The sequence below is a fragment of the Hippocampus guttulatus genome, chromosome 18 (assembly GCF_054856545.1).
Source record: "Hippocampus guttulatus isolate MCC_2025c chromosome 18, RoL_Hgut_1.0, whole genome shotgun sequence".
Lineage (NCBI taxonomy): Eukaryota > Metazoa > Chordata > Actinopteri > Syngnathiformes > Syngnathidae > Hippocampus > Hippocampus guttulatus.
In genome coordinates, this window is record NC_141278.1 from 2,018,113 (window position 1) to 2,030,501 (window position 12,389).

A 12,389-nucleotide genomic window follows, 5' to 3' on the forward strand; every position below is an offset into this window, starting at 1 on the left:
GCCCCCCCCCCCCAAGAAAAAAAGGATCATTCAGTTTCTGCCTCCAGTTGATTAGATAGATTTACAAGAGCTAAGCTGCTGGGGGCAGACCGGAACGGTCTGACTGCTGTCCAGGTCAGTGCTAGTGTTATTTACTGTACTGAGGTGTGTGTGTGTGTGTGTGTGTGTGTGTGTGTGTGTGTGTGGTTACACAGTGCACTCGGCCCCTCATTACCTCCTCTGTCCAATCACGGGGGTTGGGAGATTTATGACCACCGCAGAGAGGCAGTGAAAGGCCCACGGTGAGCTAGTTAGGTGCTATACACATCACCTTTACGCCCCCCACCCTCCAGCCCTCCCACCCCTGTCTCACATCAGGGCGCCGAGAGGTTCACTGAAAAAGAAGAAGGCGTCATTTCAAGGCCTTTCTGTTGCAATTTGTGCCGAGGAGGCACATAGCCAGCCCGAAATTGCAGCTAAAACCGAGACGAACGGTTTGCAACACTTTGTCGCAGGATGCTTCAAAATAAGACAAAAGCATCGCCGGTAAATGGAAGCCCTTTGCGGTAATAGTACGAATTGATCCGCATTCGATCAGTCCAATTACAATGCACGTAACAATTGATTGTGCCGCTTCACTGGCTCCGGCGGCACGAGTATACGCGCTGTTCTGAAAACAGACCCTCTTTCTTCGCTCACTATTGGATTACAGTATGTCGCATCAACTCTGAACCCGCGGTGTGCCGATTCCCGCAGACTTGTACCTGTACATGTTTTGCTTTAGCGTTCTTCTGCCCTCAAGCGAGTGGGTTCACATTCAAAGTAGTAAGACCTGAACGTCACGCCATGAAAGTTAAGGCGAAGGATCAAATAATCTAAAAGTTCTAAAAGGGGGACTATGGGTTCTAGTCCAATTGCTGATAGACGGCACGCAAATAGAGCCACATATAGGTAAAGTAAACTGTGGACATGCAGACTTAACATTTGTGCAGTCATGTAGAGTTGCCTTCCAAAGGAAAGTGTCGTTGTTGTAGGCCAATGTTGTCAAGCCCAATGCCCCAAGAGCCTTCTGGAAAACTGTTGACTTGCCGAGTCTGTGTTGGTGGACCGATGTAGAAGGACAAAGGAGAGAGGGAGGTGGCAAAGTATTAGGGCAAAAAAAAGACACACCGCACCCACTCTCCACTTAGACTTCAGTTAAATTTACTGGCCCGCTGCTTGGCCATTCACACTCCCTGCAGAAAGGAGAAGAAACAAAGAGAAACACTGAAATATTCAAAGTCTGAACAAGGAATCAAGTCCCCCCCCCCTTTTTACAGTATAAATGATATTTTTGCTCACCGTTATCATCACATCAGAATTTATTTTCGGCCCATGCCTAGTTGGAACTGATAAATATTGGGCATAGCTGGTCCCCGCGAGGGAATCATCAGCTTGCGGCCTTTGCTCAGTGCCATGGAGCTCATCTTTTTTCTTTGACGAATAGCTGAGATAATTTCCATGCGGAAGCCATTCCTCACGTACAGATGAAGACTGAGATGAGCGTGCGGCAATGACGGCAAAGCACCGACACACAATTTAGCATACGGATTAGTTGTCTGTTGCCTTCCAAAATCTCTCTTCCTCGGTGTCAGGAAAACAATCCCAATTTCCAAGCCAATCCTCTCCTATCTAAATCCCGCCGTCCGCCCTTCCACCTCCCGCTCGCCCTCACCCCATCTCTGCAATCTCTGCGCGACCCCTGGCGATCCTCCGGTGCCATTCTCACTTACCTAAATCTCTCCCCCGTTCCTGGCACGTCGGCACGCGTCTCGATCTGGGTGACATTTCGGCAGTCACGCCTGTCACGCCGCTCGGCTCGCTGCCAGTGAGGTGTCATTAATGTGTTGAGCGTATTGTGCTTAGCACCAGAGGTGTGCGCTCATTAATCTGCAGACTTTCATTAGTGGGTAAAGGCACGCCTGTGTTTGACTGAGAGTGAGCTGGAAAAAAGTGATTAGGATGAAAGAGCATCTAATTACATGTGCATGAAAGAATCCTGATATGACTCCACAAAGCCTCCCATCTCCATCTTGTCAGCTCATCACATTCCCTGCACATCCCCCCCACCATGACAATTCTGGGACCGGGTTCTGGGTACGGTCCCGAGCCTTCTTCAGGCTGTCTGTATAGGTGATATGGACTCACCAATTATTGACCCAGTGAATGAGAAAATGCTTGAGTGTCTTTTCTGGTCTGCGATTGGCTGGCAACCGGTTCAGGGTGTCCCCCGCCTACTGCCCGAAGACAGCTGGGATAGGCTCCAACACCCCCCCACCTCCGCGACCCTTGCAAGGATAAGCGGATCGGAAAATGGATGGATGTCTTTTCTGGTGCAAGTAAAAAGGCTGCTGAGGGGTTTTCACAGAGGATAAAGAATATATGCCTGTGAGAACATGTTGTTCTGACTGACGACAAACGGCATCTTGAAAAACTGGTCAGGTCACTTGTCAGTTGAGTTGTATCTCGAGTCTTCAATTGAGCTTTTTGCTCGTCATCATGATAAACCCGTCAACACGATCTGTTCAGTTAACTTTCTTTTGGGCTTAAAAAGTGCCAGCAAAAAAAGAATCCTGAGCGGACCTCAAACTGCATGAATGCGTGTCAATTCCCTTGGAAGCAGAATATTACAGCATGACATGTTAGCTACACAGTTCGATTAGGGTGCTTTTTGACAATTTTTTTTCTGGGGCGTGGGGGGGGGGGGGGGGAGCGGTGATGATTTGTTGACAGACGGATCATTTCCTCCGAAAAAAAAAGAACTCGTGTGCAAATAATTGACAGCTCCAAAGTTTGATCTTCTTCCGTGCCGTCTCCCTCTGATGCAGAGCATCCAAACATCTGGCGTCTTCCGGAAAGTGGGACGCAAAAGTGTCACACCGAGACTTGGGCGCCCAGCCGAGCCGAGGTTTCAGAACACTTGCAGAATGTTTTTAATTTCATTTTTTTTCCGAAAAAACTTGTGTTTAATTTATCCATGCAGCACCAAGCCAGATGCCGTTTTTTTTCTTCCCCTTCTTCTCGCAAACAAACTTTGACAGACGAGATTTTAACGCGGTTCTCATCTTCCATCCACCATATCTACCAAGTGACCGCGTATCCGCCTGACATGTTTTTTAATGTTGTTTTTGTTTTTCTACCACGGGGGCACTTTCCTTTCTGAGTCAGAAAGGGAGACTGCATCTCAAAACCCGACTAGATTTTGCGGCAAACTCCGCCAGTCGTGTCAAATATCGAGGCGACAGATCTGGCTCGTGAGAGCGCAGGCCGTTTCGCCGCTAACCTGCAAAGAACATGCTGGGGAACTTCTTGTCAGCCTCCCTCTGTGTTATTTTTCATCTGGCTTGAGTTCCTTTTTTTTCGCAGTCAGACGTGACATTTTCCAAACCGATGAGCTTTAATAAAACATTTTGTATCTGCCACAGAAAAGGGGGCCACTAGATGCTTGGAGAACAGCTCAAGTTGTTGTTGTGACAGTAGAGCCAAAAGGGAGCTATCAATCGATCTCTATCTACACACACACACACAGACAGTAAAGGCTAAAATGATTCATACCCCTAGTTTTGGTTTTGATTGTATCTACACACACGATTTAAATGAAAAGGGCGATTGCTCTTTAATGACATAATTTAAATGGCTCAACAAATAAGAAATCCACTCAGGTGAATGAAAAGCCGAATCAAAAGTCTTTCAAGGGGTCGACGCGGGCTTTCTGACGTGAGCGTATGGTCACGCGTGTGTGCGCAACGACATGACCTATTTTAGCCTCTGCCTGGCTAGGTGTGATTCTTCCAATTGGATTGAGCAGGAATGGTCCAGCATGACGGCCAATCAAAACAACATCACACACTCGCAGCAAAATGGATTAAAGTCTGCTCAGCCGTGAATTTCTTTTCAAAGCCAATTGCTGGATGCCCACGATGTCGGTCCTTTATCTCCCTCTCTCTCACGTGACTTTTTTGATGAGTGTGAGCGTGTGTGTTTGCACTTCTGGACCAGTGAAGACTATAGTATGATTGTGCGCATAGCCCATGACAATTCCTTTCAAATACATTCTCAATTATCTCTTTTTCACGCACATTCAACAACCATTCACACCAACAGACAAGTGAGAATTTTATTTATTTTTTACTCCTGACTGAAAACAATCAGCAGGTTACAATTCTCGCTTAACATGTTTAGTTTGTTTTGTTTTGTGGAGCAGGATGATATTCTGATGTTGGTCTACTTTTCCCTTCGGAGGTCAGAACAAACAGAAGCCCAAACTTACCAATCAGACCTTTTAGGCATTTCTTCTTTATGATGATGCAGATCAGTTCAGGGTGTCCCCCGCCGACTGCCCGAAGACAGCTGGGATATGCTCTGGCATGCCCGCGACCTTCGTGAGGAGAAGCGGATTAGAAAATGGATGGATGACTATTACAGTCACGCCGGCCCGTGTCACCCAGTGTACAATTGAAACATCAAACAAGATTCAAGACAAGAGCTGCCCAAAAAAAATAAATAAAAAAATCACAACGCAGACAGGTATTCATTTAACGATATCGATGACAACAATAATATAGCGCTAGCTGGCCCGTCAATGGGGCTTAGTATAAAAATTGAATGGAAAGAACTCAGTAGCAAGCAAGTGATTTTTTTTTCAAGTGGAAACGCTAACTGGCAAGCCCCTCAGCTGAAATACACAAGCACGGTACAGGCCAAGGTGTCAGGCCATTAGAGGGCGGAATGCATCAGGGGCCGTGGCGGCTCCGGGTCACATTTGCGGGGACCACGAGATAATTTAGCCGCAGCGCTATAGGCGCTGAAAGGCCCCGATTCGTCACCTTTGACTTCCGCGTGACATTGTTACTGCGGTGACATCTAGCAGCAAAGTCTTTCACCTTCTATTATTCTTGCAATGTGACCTCAACATGACTTTCTGAATAAAAAATGAAGAAAAGCCGCCAGGCTATGAGGTGGACAAAATTTGTCGGCCACTTGGCATGGCTAATACTCTCTCTCTCTCCTAAATTTGTAAATCAGACTCTTAATATCAGTGCCTCCATGCAGGTCGCCGCTTTTAAGGCACATTTTTTTTCCCCAACTTTAACATCAATTTGCAGGTGTTGCAGCTTCCTGTTAAGAAAATCCTCCATTGCCTGCACTAAAAGCAGCAGTGTAGTGCAAAGATAGCATGCGTTAAACGCCGCTTCATTAAGGATGCGACACACTAATTCAAATTGAACGGCGCGCATGCACACGCTACGGAAAAATGACACACTTTGATAAATGACAAATTCCTTACTCCATATGAATACTGAGCGCTGGCATCTCATTGTGTAGTCGGCTAAAGCGCATTCCTCTCCGATCAAATGCCCTTGAGCAAATTCTATTCCTCAACCTTCATTTGAGCAGCTCAACATAAACTTCGTGTGCGTGAATGCGTATCATTCAAACAGCCACAAATCTTTTGTGTGTAGTGGTTCCCAAATCGTTTTTGTTTGAGTAGCTTTTTTTTTTTTGTCCCGCCGCTCACAAGCCTGTCAATCAATAGCCTCCAATTACGAATATAATACACTCAATTGACTCGACGGGCAGCGGATAGATTGCGGCGTGGAAAACTATTACAGGGGTGCAGGGAAGCGAGCCTCTGGAGTTCTGTGCGTGCGTGCGTGCCTGTGTGTTTGTGTGTCTTGGGGCGGGGCTGTTAGACAAGGGCTAGAATGGAAAGACGCAGTTCGGAACAAATCGCTTGTGTAAATGCGGGCTGCGTTTTAAAGAGGACACACAGATGCGCTTGTGCACGCTTCACTGGCAAGCCATGAACAACCCCAGCGCCCACATCTGTGTCATGAAGTCGCATCTTTCCCCGTGATGGCCTTTTGTCAAAGCAAGACAAGCATGAGGAAAAAGAAGGGGCATGATGATTTGGAGAAAAAAAAAAAAAAAAAAAGCATGAGAGACAGGTGTAATATCGAGGATGCGCATGGAGGAAGATCTGAAGACAGGGCCGAGACAGACAGGCGGAGATTGCTTATTGGAAAGCTATTTATCCTCATAAATATGCCGTAAAGGAAAGCAGTGGGATTCTGTCTGCCTGTTTGCTGCATGCTCATGTTTACCCTCCATTAATATGGCATTTGCATGCCAGGGCGATCGAACGCGGCGCCCAGATGGATGTCGGCCGGCTATTGACGGGTTTCCTCACACGAATGCCCATTCTGGAACATGGAGTCAAGGCCTGCTTGCTGCGTCAAGGTGCTGCTCATGAAATCCTCATCCAACTCGGGGATATGAACTGTAAACACTCGCCGGCTCCAAAATCGGGTATGCCAACATTATCTCATGAGATCCAAAACAAAAGCGGGATCATCCATTCTGCCTCAATAAAGACACATCTGTTGGTTAATTTGTTGGGTCCGAGTAAAAATGACACCAAACTCGTTAAAGCCTTAAAGTCCAGTAGCTTAATGTCAACACATAATCGGAAATGCCAGAAAAGGGCTAAAGAATAGCTTTGGCATGACTGTGTTATATCCCTTTAACGAAAGGAGATTTGGACATAAAGGGTGGAGCAAAACATAAAGACAGACAATATAACAGAACACACAGGCATATGTTCTTTATCCTTTGCATAGAACAACTACAATTACTGCAGCTGACTGAGGAGCTGAAATATTTCCGTCCGCATGTCTGTATTACGCTGCCACCGGGTGGCCAAGGCGCGCGCACCAGAAGGAGTAGCAACAATAAAAATAAAAATGTAAATGTGGCAATGGGTGGTTTAATTCCCATGCATTCTATTCATTTTGTCATTGCTTTTTATCGAGTACAATATTGTCGAGTGATAGTTTTACGATTAGAAACACATTACAAACATTGGGGATTTTTTTTCTTATGGCTTTTCAGATCCGAGCGTGGTCCTGCAACGAATTACACTTACATTTCAAGGCAGCGCTGAAATCGTCGCTGCAGTGTAGATGATATCCTGAGGGATGGAAATTCACTTCTCCCACATCGATGATGAGAAGCTAAAACACAAACTCAGGCATAGAGTGTGAGGAAAATATCAAAATACCTTGACTCACTTTTTGAAGCCAGAGCAAAAACCATCAGTGTGCGCAATCCTTCTCCTGTGATCCCCTTTGCAAACAGCACTGTGGTATTCGACGTGTTCAACGCTGAGGTGAGTAGATCGCGCCTATATGCCGCGCATCCGAAATTCATTTCAACTTTATGGCCTCCCGTCGGACGCTCTGTAGCTTTCTGGCTTTGTACCTTGGGAGTGACGTTTGTGTATTGAGCAGTCTTGACGGTTGCTCTAACACGGGCGAGAAGTCTCCTTTTTTTTTCAATGCGTCAGACAGGCCACGCCGCGCTGGAGCACCCACTCACCAGTGCCGTCAGAAATAAATCATGTTGGAAAAATACTTTAGATTTTTATGATCAATAAAACATCAGAGGGGAGCTTTGATGTCAGTCATTTGAGGCATGTTTTGATCAGTATTCATCTAAAAGGAGATTGATGAACGGCTGCCCGCTGTTTACGCCCCTGCAGACTTGTGGGTCGGGTTTGATTTGGGCGCACGCGTATCTGTGTGTGTGTGTGTGTGTGTGTGTGTGTGTGTGTGTGTGTGTGTGTGTGTGTGTGTGTGTGTGTGTGTGTGTGTGTTGGCTACTGAAGCGGCGGCGGTCAGGTGTGGTGTTTCAGAAAGCGACTTAATGTAAAATTCATGTGTTCTTGAGAGAACACTGTGGAGGTTTGCGCGCCGGCGTGTGGATGCGATGATGGCAGTGGAAGGAAGACAACAAGACAAAAAGAGAAAGAGATGAAGAGCGAAGGATACAAAATATTTACGAAAGAACGATGATCCCCTTTGGACCAGAGTGCGGAAGGGGCGAAAAAAAAATGACCCGAAAGCGATGCTCTCATATTTCACTGACTTTTTGAGTCGGAGCACAAGATATGCGTCACTGTGATGGAATCCTGACCAAGTGCATTTTTTTTTTTTTTTTAAGAATCCAATTTGACTGTAATTAAAATTATGTCGACCCAATATGTTTTTTTAAAATCGATTAAAATATTAAGACAGCATTATCATCTATGATTTATATTTTCTACATTTTTTTTTTTTTTTTAGTTAAAAGAAAAGTTGAGTTACAAGCTATTCCCAAAAAATCGATGCTTTATGTTTTGTGCGCTTGCCTCCCAGTCAGTCATGCTGGGATTAAATCTCAGTTGGAACACCTTACAATGCCTAAGAAAAAAAAAAATCGGGGGGAAAAAAAGCCTGTTCGGCGCATTGAAGATTTTGAACTATTCAAAGGGATCAATGGTCATTTGTCTCTACACCGAAAAACATTTGGGAGTGACGTTGCAACACCTCTCACCCAAACGTCAGCTGGCAGAAGCTAATGAGAAGTTCCATTGAAAAGGAACGGGTGTCGGATTTCAACACTGTCATTATTTAGAGCTTAACTCATAATTTACAATCATGAGAAGCTATCAACGTGTAGGAAATTCACAAATGAATCTCATTTGCTCTCGATTCTTTGCAGATAAATATCACTAGCCAAATGCCCCCCCCACCCCCCGCCCCCCGCTCCTTCAATGAGAATGCCTTCCTAATTGTGCGCCGAGAGATTCTTTGTCAGCCGAGAACGGGGACCATTTCCTCTTCTCCCATCCGCACGACTGAAAGTGCCGGCGGCACATTGTCGTCGTCCGCGTTTGTGGTGGGCTGATCATTTTGGATTTTGTGCCTTGCCACAATGATCCTTTAACCGCGACGCATGTTATTTTGTACGTTTCCAATGCCCGTCAGAATGTGCTGTGTGCTTCCTGCAAATAAATAATTTGAGCTCTTGGTTTCAATGGAGAGGAAAAAGCTCGAAGGAGTGGGGCCGATGGACCGTACTGCACTGGCGGACTACAATCAGAATGCAAAATGTTGACTTATGATTGGAGGCGTGTCATGGAATTTTATTGGTCCTCTATTAATAACACATTCATCCATCCATTTTTCAGAGCGTTCATTTGAATCAGATAGCACCTATATTCAACCCAAAGGACAATTTGGAGTCTTTCATGAAGCCGGCATGTTACGATCTGAAAATGACTTTTGTGACTGAGACATCGCAAATGTCAGCTAACTTTTACACAAGTAGTATTTGAAAAGGCCACTTGCTTCAGGTACCCCAGACCGCTTACCATGACCCTCATCCTGACACGAACCTTAATGGCAACCACAAGCCAACATGAACCGAACCCTACCCGAGACCTGACCCCAGAACGTTCCCTTGACGCCTGTCGGCAACACTACCCGAAGCCGAGTGTGCAGCCGTTGGAACGGCATCAACTTGGAGTTGAACAGACGGGTCGAATTGACTATTCGACATCGACATTTAGAGCTTGAAACCGATTCATCAATAATCTTTATTTTTTGGGGGGTTTTTTTTTGGTGGGGGGGAGTATCTTGTTTTCCAATTGACTTTTCATTTGCCCATTCGCTACCATCACACGAGTGTAGCATCACAGAGGGTAACAAAGTGACTTTCTTTCTACATCTGTGCGGGTCGTTCGAGTCTGAAAAATAGACCTGTTGTCGAGAAGCATTGCGGTTAGTCTGGTGAGTTGCACAAGTCCACATCCTGACTGATAAAGTGCCGCGCCCCCCCCCCCCCCTAATTTAGTGCGCTTTCATTTTCTCGATTCTCTTACCTGCCTTTCTGGGCATGCCTGTCCCAGAAACGCTGGAGCATGTGTCGAATGCAGATGGTGGAGTGAGTGAGGAAGAGAGGGGGGGGGGGGGGTTGGCAGCGAGGGTGGCGGCTGGGGGCAGCGCATCGTCCTGTCGGCGTGCGCGTGGCCTCGTCGCACCTGACGGCGGCGGTGCGGGGGAGCTGCGACGCGCCCCCTGGCCCTGCCCATCAATTATGGATGCCGCGGAGCACAGAGTGCAAGCGCAACACACACACACACACACACACACACACACACACACACACACACACACACACACACACACACACAGGCACAGATAAGTCAGTGTGGACAACAGGGTAGAAAATAACGACTGTAGGAATTACAGCACAGCAAAAAAAAAAAAAAAGAGGAGATTCGATGAACTCCCATTTGCCACATCATTCGGTACACTTGCATTTACAATGAAATAAGAAAAGAATGTCAATGCAATGGTGCAATATGCATTCGGTGAAAAAGACGAAAGGCTAAGAAAGACAAATGGAGTATCGGCTAGGGGTTTTTTTCTCTTTTTTTTTTCACATTACAATGTAAGATAAAGACAATGACACTCAATGATTCGAATTTCATCCTGCCAAATAGAATCGGCCGCGGCCTCCAAAATGCATTTCAGCCGCCAGAGTATCTTGGGTGACGGTTTTCTTGAGGGCAGTTTTAAGGAATATTTGCGCGAGCGAGGCGACGGATTACCATCGCATCACATCTCGAACGTCGGCGAGACCGCGAGCTTTGTTTACTTGTCTCACCTCCTGCTTCTCGCCCTTCCACCTTTGAGTTTTCCTGAAAAAGAGAACAAAAAAAAAAAAGCCGGAATGATGCATACGCCGGGAATGCTCGGCAATCGTCAAAGCATCGATCAAAGGTTTTAACGGCGCGTTCTATTCATAGAAAGCCATTAATCCCCTCAGCAGGCTGAAGCCTCAAAAGAGCCGCCAGGCGCAAAACTTGAACGCCGAGACTTTGAAAACAACTCCGCCGTCACCGCGGATGCAAATATGTTACTTGGCTTATGAAGTCTCACTCGTGACGGTGCAGTCTGTTGACAAGAGGTGTCATTTTCATTTGCACTTGCCTGAGTGTTATTTCCGTCAACAATAAGACACACGCACGCACATACCCAGTACAGCTGTGCATGTTTTTTTTTCTTTTTTGTGCGTGTGCATGTCCCCCCCCCCCCCCCCCCCCCTTCTCCTCTCCGGCTGACGTTGTATCAATCAGCCACTCATTACATTCCTCAGTGTTATTCACACCATTACACAGAGAGAAAATAGCATAATTGTGTATTCGGCGTCATTCCAGGGTGGGCCTGCGGGACGTTAATGTGTGTCCAGATGGATTTGTGAAAAGAGGAAAAGAACATTTTCAAAGTCAACCAGTCATTTGTGGATGGAAATGGCAAACGCCGACGTGCATTTATGATGAACTCTCAAACACAAATTGCCTCGTACAAACTTTCAGAGGTGGAATGTCGAGACGTCGACAAGCGGCGGCGGCGGTTTTTCGCCTTTGGAGCTTTTATCGTTTCGCTGCGTACATAAAAGTGCAATTCAAAACCGGCTTTCTCATGCGTTTTAAGTCTCACGACCCCGTTCTTCATCATCCCGACAGCGTTGGAACGCCCCTCCTGAAAAAAAAAAAAAGAGCTCAAAATAACAACCATTTATATATTGTTTCATGAACAAAAGTTAGGAGTCGTTATTATGACATATTGTAAGACTGTTAAAAAAAATCATCTCCTAACAAGAGGTGGGAATTGAGCACGTAGGAGTCTGTTGAAATTAAATGTTGGAAATGGCCTCCCCACCGGTGTCAGGAAACGCAGGGAAAGAACAGGCAACGGCCTTAGTAGTTGCTGAAGCATATTATTTTAATGGCGAAACTGACGAGAGGCTTTTCAGAAAGGAAATGTTCGAGAAAGTATCGGGAAGTTGGAAAAAAAGTTCAGGAAGGACGAGCCGGCGGAGAAAGGAGATAAATCACAGAAAATCCCATCCTGTTGCCCCCCCCCCCACCCCCCCGTCATTTAAGCTGCCCATCGCTGACGTGGGGAACGATGCTGTAAGACTAACGAGCGATATCAATAAATGAGGCGCCATTCGGTCGTTGGATGGGAGAGCGTGTTTCTCGGCGTCAAGAAGAACGCGGGAAGAGTTCACCGCGCAACGCATTTGCCGCTTCCCCCCCCGCTAATTTGTGGAAACCGAGTCTGTCGGCCATTTGGATTCGGAACGCACATCTCCGTGTCAAATATAAACAACCGCATGATACAAAGGCCTGTGAGAAATACGAAAGCAGGTTGTCGCGAGTGAATCTGAATGCCAATGAGGTCGCACTAAAGAAAATGAGAGTCACCCTTGATGTAAAACTGTCACGCCGGGCGATATTTTTCAAGAAGGGCCCAATTTTTAAGAGATGCGGCACTGACAAAAGTGCGGGGATTGAAGTTCGGGTCACGGCAAGCGAAAGACGGGAGTCGGCTCTCACCGGGTCACGTAAAAGATGGGAGGAAAATTCCTGTGGACGACAAGAAATCGAGAGAGCTTGCAAAGGCTTTTAAGCGCTCGGGACAGTTGACTTGCGCGCGACAATCAGGCTCTGGGCTTTGCCCTCCTCTTTCTTCTGGTCG